This window comes from Elephantulus edwardii, unplaced genomic scaffold (genome assembly GCF_000299155.1).
Source record: "Elephantulus edwardii isolate Elephantulus edwardi_28Jun2011 unplaced genomic scaffold, EleEdw1.0 scaffold00014, whole genome shotgun sequence".
Classification (NCBI taxonomy): domain Eukaryota; kingdom Metazoa; phylum Chordata; class Mammalia; order Macroscelidea; family Macroscelididae; genus Elephantulus; species Elephantulus edwardii.
In genome coordinates this window covers 15,840,651-15,853,013 of record NW_006399764.1, presented here as the reverse complement: position 1 = coordinate 15,853,013, position 12,363 = coordinate 15,840,651, and the positions used below count along the sequence as shown (strand labels likewise).

Genomic DNA, 12,363 nt, shown 5'->3' with positions numbered 1-12,363 from the left:
ACAGCTAATGAAACAGATTGGGTTTAATAACGTCAAAGCAAACACAATGTAGACCACTGGGGCTCCGTGATCTAAAAATGCCTTCAATGCAGCTATTTCAACCAAAGTGCTCTATACACTAAGCAACTATTTAGCATGTATTAGTATAAGACAGGCACTCTTGCTGTGTAACCCACTATAAATGCAAAGCAAAAGGGTGCCTTAATCCTTATTACAGAGTGACACCCTGAGAAGAAATTAAGTAATTTTGAAAAATTTAGTTCTTTGACACAAGCAGACGTGACACTGAATTCAGCTGTGAAAAAAAATTCCTTTAAAGAGGTGGTATGTGAATTTGTGAATCAAATGATAAAGTATTCTTACCTCTCACACTTCCATTACTAAACTGTATTTTTCCTTCCTTTATTAATGGCTATATTTTAGTATCATTAAATAGTAAGCAACTCAATAACGTAGAGCAAAGTAAAAAAAAAAAATCACTTGAGAAAAGTAATTGTACTTTTCCTAAAAATTGATTGCAATCCTATGATTCCAAGTTTGATTTAGACTTAAAGTATTTGGCATTTTAGGATCTGGTTATACATGACAGTTATAGATGTTTAAAAAGTAAACATGTGATGGATTTAGATAGAATAAATGTGAGAAAATGTTGTCTCTTTAACATCTTCCTCTGATGGCAAAGAGAGTCCACAGAGAATACACATCAGTAATCACCAGACTATGTGTTGTTAAATATACATTAAAAAGCATTTTACACTTTCATTTTTGCTAGTAACTATGAGATTTGCCTGGAGGTAGGACTTAGAAATCCTACACTGTAATTCCAGGCAATCCATTTGAGCATGGACTGAGAGCAATCTATTCAGGCACTCAAATAATGACTCCATCATTTTCTGGGGCAGCATTTCTGCTAACAGGACAGGACACTGTGCAAATGTCTGTGGACGACACTTGCAGCAGCCTGACCATCAATTTCAAAAAGCACAAAACTTCCTTAAAAACAAAATGACAGGATACATATTCATTATACAGGGAAACATCATAACCTTTTCAGTGGGAAAACCCAGAAGAAACGACCCTGATCAACCAAGCGATCCAAGTTAAAATCACCAGTAATAAGTCATGTTGACATCAGGAACCTCCTGGAAGGATGCACGGGGACGGGCATGCTATCACCTGGCGACACACTTGAAGAGAATTTATAACCTCAATCTAATCGTCAGAAAGGTTCACACAACCCAAACTCAGGGATAGTCAACACAATAATGGCCAGTATACTTTAAAGTGCATTCCGCAGGGACTTAAAAAGTAACAAAAGCAAAACAGGATAAAGAACACTGATAAATACTGTTAAATATTGGCAGGAACAAAAAATGACACAGCAAATGCATGTGGGATCCTGGCGATAGTGGGAGAGGGAGAATGGTAAAAGTCTAAAAAAGCCTGAAACTGCAGTTAATAGTATTGTAGCAATCTTAAATTCCTGGGGTAAGGAAGATAAGGGAACTCTGTGCAATGGAAAAACGCTCTCGGCAGGGGAAAGTCCTCAGTGTTCAGATACAAGATTCTTTCTGAACCATGATTTTTTGGTGTGAATTTTGACAGTTTGTGTATATGGAGATGCCTGTCTTTGTTTATATTAGCTTTTAAAAAAACTCTGACAGTGAAATACTTGCTTTTCCTTATGAGGCCAACTCCTCGGACTTAATAGGCTTTCAGTCTATCTTGGTGATCTGTTTACAGAGGGTCCCAGCCTTGAAAACTCTAGGGGAACATTCTGTACACAGGGTCCTACTCTGCATACATGGCAGTTACTGTGAGTCTCAACCAGCCTGACAGCCGCAGCAGCACCACCACTTCTGTGTGTGGGTGAGCATTCCCTACACAAAATGCCACGGACCCCTAAACTCTCACAGACAAAGCTGTTATTCAAGTACTGTCACCCAGCTCCCTTATCATAATGTGGGTACATGGAGATTCCAAATGATCCTATAGTCACCATTTAAAAAATATTATCGATGGCAATTATTATCATTTCATTAATTATTACTCATATTATGAATAGCTCTGGGGGCACTGTCTCCAGGGAGCTGCACTGCTAATTCAAAGGTCGTGCCTCTCTGGCAGTTGGTATCTACAAGCAGCATCATGGAAGAATGACGTACGTCTCTTCCCAGGGCTTGTAGAGCCCAGTGGCAAGGAGGGTGGGTTGTTTCTGAAAACAGCAATGGCTTTCCCCTCACATTCCCACCCTGCCACCCTTTTGTAAAAAAATAAGGGGCTTTGAGTAAATAGAGAAATACTTTTACATAATCTCATCTGAATGGCCTGACAGGTTCCAGAGGGAAACAAATGTTTAACAGATGAAACACCAGAGGCAAAGAAAGGGACAAAGAACATGATTCATGATGGTTCTTAAGACACTCAATTAGGGTCTTGGACCTGAACCACAATATTCTGCCTCCAAGGTTACCTACAGTAACTGCCATGTCATGATGTCATTTCCCAGGTGTGCACATGGAGCCAGAGACAGCAAAGAGTCGCACAGGTCTGGCTTCCACAGCCAGGTATTTATCACTCTTTACTACACCCTTCAATGTGGATTGTCATTCCAGGGCTTTAAAGTGGCTCAGTCATGGACAATGACATCAAACAGACTCAAACTTTTGAATTTGAATGACATGAGATGATAGCCAGTATTGGGGGATGGGGGTGAATTACAAGTTGAAACTCTGGAATGGGAGATTTGGAAGAAGTGCAATGAGCTCTGTCTGGAGTCTGAGACAGGAGCCTGGATTACTGCCAGGATTGGTGAGTGTGGCATTCATTCAAAGCCGTGTGCTCAGGGTCCATCTTTGAGTAGGGCACCATTGTTTTCAACTCTGTCAGTCAAGAGATTTGGTAGTTAGGCAAACATGGACTCTGCCCTTGTTTTCAAAGAGAGAAAAGTTTCTAGCAGGGCCCTGATGCATCGCTTTCCCCATTCTAGTTATTGCTCGAGTTTATTCACATTTTACAAATTTAGGGTTGTTTCAGGTTTGCTGTCAGCCATGAATGAACAACAGGGAACCAGTGTTGATACCCTGAGTGGCTCAAACTGTCCAGCTTGCCCACCCCAATGTGAGCAGTCCTCTCTCTTCCCAGGTAGCCTGCACCTAATCTGCACTTCGATAATGTGCTTACACAGCTGGGAGCCTCCGGTATTAAAATATGCCTTGGAAACCATAGCAACTGATCAAACCCACCTGAGGCATCTCATTTTCATCACTCTGTCTCCTTTCTCACCATGCTACACAGCAAACCCATATGGTTTCTCTTTTCTCCTGGCTCGCCACAATGCCGGCTGTTATTTCTGAAACCACTGCCTTCCAGACTCTCTTTGAGTCCTGAGAGTTTGTCTATGCTAAAAAGGAGACAGTTAACGTCAAAACACGTCACTTGTGATGGAAGAGGTTCACGTAAGCAAGATGGAGAACTCTGCTGGTGGCTTTAATCCTGAAAGAGAGGCTTCCTTTAGAACGGCAAAAGAAGTCGCAATGTATAATTCCATCTAAAACCCACATAACATCTTTGCAAGCAAATGTATCTGGGAACAAGACAAATATCTACATCATGCTTTCAATCTGGAGTCAGATGCCCTGACGGGGCACCATCTGAATCCAGTGATTAGGTGCCACCAAAGTTCTTCTGAAAGGAGCATCTTCACCCAGATTTGATGAAGATTTTCTGGAAGGATCAGCATTACAAAGTAGAGAAACTATATTGCTTTTGTGGTGTTCTGTAGAGTTGGAACTGACCCATAGCGGCCCCTCCAGCGTGTGTTCAGAGGCAGTGAAAGACATGGAAGGAGACTGCCCACCCTCCCATAGAGCTGCATGTCTTTGAGTTGGAAACACAAGTCCTTACCACTAAGCCAACAGAGCTCCTGAGAGAAACTGTGGCAAGAAATGGAAGGTCTGTTTCTCATGCAACATAGTGAATACGCAGACATCATTGGAAGAATGACACCAGCTTTAGTGTCTCCTTGGATAAATTGACAGAAGAGAGTTAAAATCCATCCAAGGCACAAAGCAAGACCAACTTCTTTTTTTCCGAAGGCCTCGGCAATCAAATTAAGCCTAACTTGATACACGGATTCCCAGGAAGTGGCCTGCGACTGTGCTTTGCTAAGGCGATTATTTCTCTGAGTGTTCTGTACGATATGCAAAACGGCCCAACGTCAGTCTGTAAACTACCCCCCTGCCTCTTCCAAGTCAACTGAGAATAACCATTTGGAAATTCATTGCAATCTAACCTTTCTGCAGCTACCAAATTCTTTTTATTGGCCCAAGACCAATAAAGGAGAAAGTCTGCTTCTTCCACCCAAGTAGCCTGAGATGTGCAGGTCCATCAGGCCAGCCTAGCAAGGTCAAATGATTAATAGCATGGACAAGGGCCACAGGAAGCATTAGCTATCATCACAGAATAACCACTAACAATAAATCCAGTCCATGATGCTACCCAGACATCTCAGCCTGGGGTTCTGGCCCTGTGAGTTTGTATTAGTGAACAGCAGGACCACACCCAGGCCACATTGCCATTGCCATTCTTCAGGCTTTCCTATTTGTAACTAGAATTCAGTGACCCTTAACCCTTCAAGCTGAAAAAGGCAATTTTGAAATGAGAAGAAGAAGGTTCTCCCAGCTAAGTGAAATGCAAACTAGAACATAAGAAAGTATTAATGTCTAGATAAAATAACTATCTATACAATTAATTAAAAACCGAAGAGCTTAGGCCGTTTACGGGGTTGCCAAAAAGAAGAAAACATTTAGTGGCTTGAATCCACCAGACGCTCTGCTAGAGAAAGAGGGGTAATCTCCTCCTGTACCAATCAGATCTGATTTGACACACACACAAAATAATAAAATAAGAAAATAAGAAAACAATTAGATCAAAGCATTATAAAAGATTAGATTTTCTATTCTTTACTTTGCTGGAACTAGTGATTAGCACTTGGTAGAAATCAAGTCTTGCTTTTACATGGTTTTGCAGAGAGAGAGTTTTAAACATCTTTTTGTAATATCTAAACGGTCATGGTTAAAATGGCTTTGAGACACTGTTTGCATTGAAAGGTCTTATAGGACTTGTTACTAAACCGTCAAAGGAAAACAAGGCTCACCGGTTATTTTATTTGAGGGAGGGTGACAGAAATGAAGAAAAGAATGTTCATATATGGACCTCAAACCATCGGCGAGATTATCTAATACCAGAGGGAATAATAACTCCATCGTCAGCAGAGGCCACCACTAAACATATCTCAACAATAGTTTTCTTTCTATCCATGAATGAAAATGAGAAAGGAACACTGAACCCAGCCCAGAGCCAGAGGACTGTGTGCTCCAACAGTATTCAGATTATTAAGAAGTAAGCAAACAGCGTAACTGAAGCAGACAGGAACAGCATAATTTAATTTTCTACTTCATTACATGACCTTCTTGCCAGTCAAAACTATGGCATAATTTAAAGGAAAATTTTAAAATGATGAGCTGAAAAAGAAGCTTATCACTTCTCTGATATCATTTGAGTTGTTGGTTTTTTTTTTTTAAAACACCACCACCACAAAAAACCTAACCAAAACAAAACAACAACTCAGAGCTCTTTGCATTTTCTGACCATCTTATAACAAAATTAGAGGGACAGGAAGCATACTTTCATAAGCATGAACTCATGTCTAGATCTACGGAGCACTGTTTCTTGAGGACTGCAAAAGCAGTTTATTTTGTGATGCTCACACTTTTCCTTTCCGTAGGCTCTCGGTATTCTATTGAGAGAGACCAGAGCAGAAATTGTTCAGACTCCATTCTCTCTAAGCAAGAGGGTGTAGACAAAAATCTTGTGTGACAGGGGAGAAACAGATCTTTGAACAAGTTCCAAGTGGTTCAGTCATGGTTGATGGAGAGAAATTGAGTTACATACACAGTCAGATCTCTTCTGCAAGAGATTCCGACCCCAGCAGAAAGTAAGTAACCTGTTTACTCAAAGCTGGTGGACAGCTCTCCGTGTATGGGTTGCCACCTTGGTACACACACCTTCATAAACTCTTTATGAGAAGTTGAAGAGAACAATTGGATAATCATTGGTTTCCTTGTCTCTACTTGCTTTTGTGTTGCTCCTGCATGAGTTGGACCTAGTCAGGAACTGACCCAGAAACTAGGCAATGTATCATTTAAATCCTGGGTTACTTCAGGAGTTAACAGGAACTGACCCAGAAACTAGGCAATGTATCATTTAAATCCTGGGTTACTTCAGGAGTTAAGTGATGGGCTAAGACCATTATCTCAGATGACAGGAACAGGACATTCCATCAACTTAACAGATCGAAAACAGGCAAATGGACAATTCATAGACACTACCAACTGGGGATGGTCGTGGGTGTTAGGAGTCGCAGGTCTTTGAGAGAGTTCTTCTGTAGGAGAAAGCCTTGAGTACTGTACAGAGTTTTAAAGAGAAAAGTTACAAGTAAGTAATAAAATGTTGAGTCCTCTAATTGTCTGTTAGATGCCATCTAATCAATAAAGAATCATAATAACTCCTTGTGTATCAGAGTGAAGTATCCTCCACAGGGCTCCCGAGGCTGGGTTGTAAAAGCAGATCACCAGGCCTTTCTTCTGAGGTGTTTCTACAACAGATTTGCACTATTAACCTCTGTCAGGAGTCTAGGATGGAACAGCTTGCGAAATCCAAGGTGAACACCCAGGTTAATAGTTTTGAAATTCATTAGGCTTCATATGTAACAAGCAGATCTTTTCAATAAAGTCAAGCCACTTTTAGAACTCCTCTCTTAACCAACGAACGAGTTTAGCTGATCTGACCATGCTCCAATCACTCCAGAGCCAACTGCTTCCCTTTTTCTGTGAGATTATGTTTCTCTTTCTGATTTATGTTCCTTGGCATTTCAGAGCATATGCCCGTTAATATTTGTGTGTCTCTGTGCAACTGAGTGTAAGCAGGCAAGAGAGGAAGAGGAATAAAAAGGGCAAAACAAAACAAAAAATTTCTTACTGAGAATAATAGATTCTGGGAAGTACTTGGGGGATTTTTTTTTTCTTCAAGCAATGTTGTGATAATTTCTGAGAAATACTTGAAATTATGTGGGAAAGTAACTTGGCATGCTTATTTGTTTTAGCAAATTTACATTCAAACACATATTTCTTCATAGAACTGAGAAAGATGCAGTCCTAACATATACAATATACATAAGAGCAGTTTGGTTGTGGAAGTAAACAAAATTATAGCATTCCCTGTTTGCACAAAGCCCTTCTATGTGGTTGTACTTTCTTGGTGTTTCAGGCTAATGTTTCTAGGCCAGCCAAAACAAATGGAGTATCTATAGTCAGACCGAAGCATGCTCAGTCATACTATGATGGCACCAAAAGATTCACATTGGATTGTTATTTTTTTCCAAAATCAGTATTTACTTTGGGTAAAGAAAATCCAACATAATTTCCACAGTTTGAAAGTTAGTATTTTTGTGGATGTTTCGAGAGCGTCACATTCCCTTACAAGTCTAATGGTGACCACTTACACCCCTGCTCATTGTGCTTCTTTCTAAAACAGAAGTGTTCTCAGGACACAGAATTAGCAGGGGGTCGTCTTTAGATAACGATTCCAAGTAAAAGACTAGAATTTACTTAAAAGGTTTACTCAAGCTGACATCATTTTTGGGGGGGAGGGGGAAGAACGCTTACTCTTTGGGAACAGCCACACTACACAGATGCAAGGCACATAAAATTATCTGTGGCAAAAAAAAGTACACAGAATGGTATTCCTTGTATAAAACTGCAAATTTGAAAAATGTGACTATTGAATTTAACTGGTAACAAAAGCAAGAACCATGATAATTTTATATGACTGCTACCTACTAGCTTTGATTTAATTTTCCAACATATAAGTTACAACAATGTCTTTTTCTGATCCATGTTTGAAAATATTTTCCCCAGAGAAAGATGTACTTTTTAAAGGAAAACCAAACCAAACAAACTAATTAATAAATTGAATATACTCTCCCCCCAATAAACATTTCTGGAGCTAAGACAACATGACCAGAGACTGGAGCATTACCTTTAAATAACTTCCATGGTTTTTAAAACTATATTGACTTCTGATTTAAAAAGTCACTGTTATAGAATGTTCTTGATTATGGATTAGAAAAGAATATAAGCTTCATAGATTACTATTCTGTCCCATGCCCTCCACACCAGTTAACAGCCTGTATAGTATTTTTATTTTAAAAACTGTGATTATGCTAGATCATTCCAGGGTTACAACATACTTACTCATCGATGCCCCTGGAAAGCACTATTGAAGCTTGTCAGGATTTCTTCTCTCTACCTAGGAATTTTAGCTTGTCTAGCTTAAAAGTAGCCATATGGATTTCCTCCATGGGCATTTGTTTGCAAATAAATAAAGCAGGTGCCTTGGTTTGCCACAGGAAAAAAACTCAGAGGAGTAAATTACTTTTTGCAGTGTCTAGAATTTCTCTTCAAAGGTTCAAAAGTATAGTATGTTTCAAATTACCTAACTCCGTAATCAATCAAACCTGAGAAACTTTCTAAAGAAAAGATGTATCTTAATATTTAATAGAGGCTGAGAAACCATTTTAAGTTTCACAACGGAAAATACTACATCTAGTTGATATTCCCAGTGTCTTTTTTATTTAAAATTATTCACTTAGCATAAATATAATAACATAATATGTAATTTCTATATCTGTAGGCTAAAACAGAATTTGTATCTTAAAGCTTGAGATTTTATTTCTACTTAATAGAATTTACATCCAACTTTAGAAAATAAGATTAGGAACATAGGTGTAGGATATCTGTATTAGGAAACTGTGGCAGCTTAGGGTAGGGAACGGTGTCGCTAATGTTAGGGTAGACGGTTTAAACCCACCAGCTGCTCCATAGGACAGATTTCCGGCCCCTCACATGTAATATTTTACCTCTGAAAACTAGCTAAAAAGTTAGCTATGGGTCAGTTCTGACTCCATGGTAACAACATTTAAATACTTTTAAGCCTTAGAGAGCTACTTTATACATCACTTCATAATGGCATGAAGTTGAACTTTAACCCAAGTGCATGTGATTTGAACCCACCAGTTTGTCCGTGGGCTAAATATGGGCAATTTGTGATTTCCAGCCTCTGAAAATCCACGGGAGGGTCACCTATTGTTTCCAACGTGATGGTACATAACTACAACAAAACCAAGCGGAATTAATCTATTACCACTGAGTTAATTCTGACTCACAGCAACCCAGTATAAAAGAGCTGAACTGCCTTGTAGCGTTTCCAAAGCTGGACATCTTTCTGTAAGGAGACTGTCACAGCATTCTTCCAAGAGTCAGCTGGTGGGCTCACCTAGCCACCTTTCATTCAAATGTCAAGAGCTTTCAACAGTGTGTTACCAACTCTCTGCAAACCTTACAAAACCAGCTCTAAATGTCTAAAATTCATGCCTGGGATCTGCATATACAAACCATTTAATGAATACCTAGGAAATCTGAGGCTGATCTTTTTACTTTTAACCAAACACTATAGCCATCTTTATTTCAGAATATGTGTATTTCAGGATTGACAGTATGCTCGCATCATAGACTTGTGTAGGGTCAAGTTTTCTAAGTGATTCTGTCTGGGGCTGTTTTTCAGTCAGAACCAACCCACAACAAGCCCTCCATAGAGTTTGCAGATAACACTAAATCAATTGCATGGGAGGAGATTGTCCGTCTTTCACGCACAGAGCAGCTGGTGGATTCAAACTGTATACCTGTTGGTTGGCTGCACAATTCCTTACCACCAAGCCACCAGGGCTCCCTGGGACATTATTAGAGGTACTTACTCCTTCTGGATAAATTGTGACACTCAAATGCTATCCATTAAAACCACAGAAAAGTACCAAAAAATGGCAAGACTATTACACATTAAAACAACAGAAGAGTGGCAAGACTTGACTTTGTCTAATGTAGAAAACTTTCTAGACTTGGAAAAACAAGATGGTTCTGTTGCGTTCTGGCAGTCCATGTTTCACTATGCATGAACCCTAGATAAATGTATATTATCATGCAGAGATATGTTTATGTACATGATCCTTCCCTCAGCTAAACCCTTTAAGTAGACAGTCACTCAGAATGGAGCTGATGTTTGGTGCCATCCAGAGCTCTGACTCATAGCGACACCAGTAGAAGAAAAGGATGGTGGGTCTTGTACCGTCCTCTTAACTGCTGCTCTGTTTAAGAATGTTGCCTTAGACACTGTGTCAGTCAATCTCATTGAACGTATTCTTCTTTTTTTTTTACCCTCTACTTTACAAAGCATGATGTTTTTTTTTCCAGGGATCGGTCCCTCCTAATAACATGCTCAAAGTAAGCAAGATGAAGTCTCCCCATCCTCATTTCTAAGGAGAATTCTGATTGTACTTCTCCCAACCCTTCTTTGTTATCAAGAGATGGGAGAGGAAAAACATTTCACGGTTCAGAAAAGCAAAGACATCAGCAGAAGAAATTCTAGAAACAGGAGGGGGACAGCGTTCCCTGCCAATGCTCTTGTTTACTTTTCAACTAAGGACAAAAAAAGCTAGAACTTTGTTGAGTTTCACATTTTGGAACTTCCTTCTCTCCACAACCAGAGTTCTGCTACTGAATTTGTAGGAAGTCTGGATCAGGCTCTGGGTCTGTGGAGGAGCTTTGGGCACCTAAACATAAACGCCTGGCTCTTCTGGCACGTTTCCCCCAGCAACAATGAGGGGGGAAGAATCAAGATGAGGGTTATGCCACTCATCTGGCAAAAGCCAGAATCTTGAGATAATCTGAATCTTGTCACAACTTTGAATCTGTGCAAATAAAATTGTCAGTTCTGATATGCTATTGGAGTTTCCAAAGCTTGAATGGATGATTCTATTTCATGTATTATCTTTTGAATTACTCCATAAACTGGGGGTGATTGAACCACCCTAAGGAACTTGAGCATATTCATTAGGATGTGAGGGAGCTGAGGGGACCAGGGGATGACCCAGTCACTAAGCAGTATTCCATAAAACAGTGAGGATTGAATATCCCATAAAATCCATGGAGAACTACGTGCATGATTGAATGGAAAGATGTATTGAGAGATTTCACTTTGTTCTTCTCTGGGTATACAAATAGCAGAAGAACACAAAGATTAATTTCCTGCTTTAGCATGCATCAGGGAACAACCCATTATTACTTGTAACACATACAAAGGCTGTTGATAATCTACTTATCTTTGATTATTCAGATTAAATGTGTTCATGTACAAGGAACCCACAGACATATGTGCAAATAATTAGAAATCCACACGTTCATTAATAGTTTGCTTTTTGTTTGCTGTAAACAGGTATCAATGTAGATAGCACATATGTTATTTGAACGCAAAACAAAAGGGATGTGGGGTAACGGAATGAACAAACACAGAAGATCGGAATCATCAGAGGAAGTGATCAATATGTTAAGTATGACAAAAAGCTCAGAAACCCAAAATAAAGGGTAAAAGGAGGATGCACGCATTTCAGAGCACAAGGTAATAACCACGTCTGCTGCCTTAATACCCTCTTGTCCCAGCAGCTCTGACTTTCTAAGCAGCCCACTTCTCCACATTAACGCTAGTCATTTGGAGAGCAGCAAACGTGCCATTAGAAGCACTTTTACAAGTGTATATTCATCCACCAATTAGCTTAATGTGGCCGCTTTCTGCATATTTTCTATCCAGGCTCGCACAAATCTTATTAATATTTCCCCCTAGCGCTTTGACAGATTACCTTGTCATTACGCATCCTGGAGCCTTTTAAACAATATGGGTAAACTACTGTTTGTGAGGTTAATGACAATTATCCCCTAATTACTGCATAAGTCACTCAGTCCACTTTATCTCAAAGGCAGGGTTCTGCTCTGTGTATGTGCCACTGGGTCACTGTAAATGAATCTTGGATTGCTATGTTTATCTGCCACTGCCTTGTAAATTATACTACAGAAGAATGAACAAATTACTGTATGTCAACACTTAAATACGGCTTCTGAAATTAAAAAAACAAACACAGAAAAACCACCAAGAGGAGATACAGAGCTTGAATTCAGCAGATGACAATTAATAAAAATATATTTAATATTTTACTACTCATTTCAGGGGTGATACTTTGTAATTCAGTAGTAAACAATAATGCAACAGGGGGATGAAAAAGAATGGGGCAAAACTGGGGCAATAAGAGGGGTGGGGTAACTCAAGTAATACTGCCAGCCTGACAGGCTAAACAGAGTTCCTATTATTTAACAGCTGATATGGCACTCTGGAAGTATTTTCCAAGGTTTATCAATT

At 39.5% G+C, this 12,363-nt stretch overlaps 1 protein-coding gene across 1 annotated transcript in view; it reads right to left on the bottom strand.

The window, feature by feature from the left end:
* The window catches only part of BNC2 (basonuclin 2), a 360,393-nt gene that overhangs the window by 21,713 nt on the left and 326,317 nt on the right, over nucleotides 1-12,363 (bottom strand). The gene's annotated exons all lie outside the window — the stretch shown is intronic.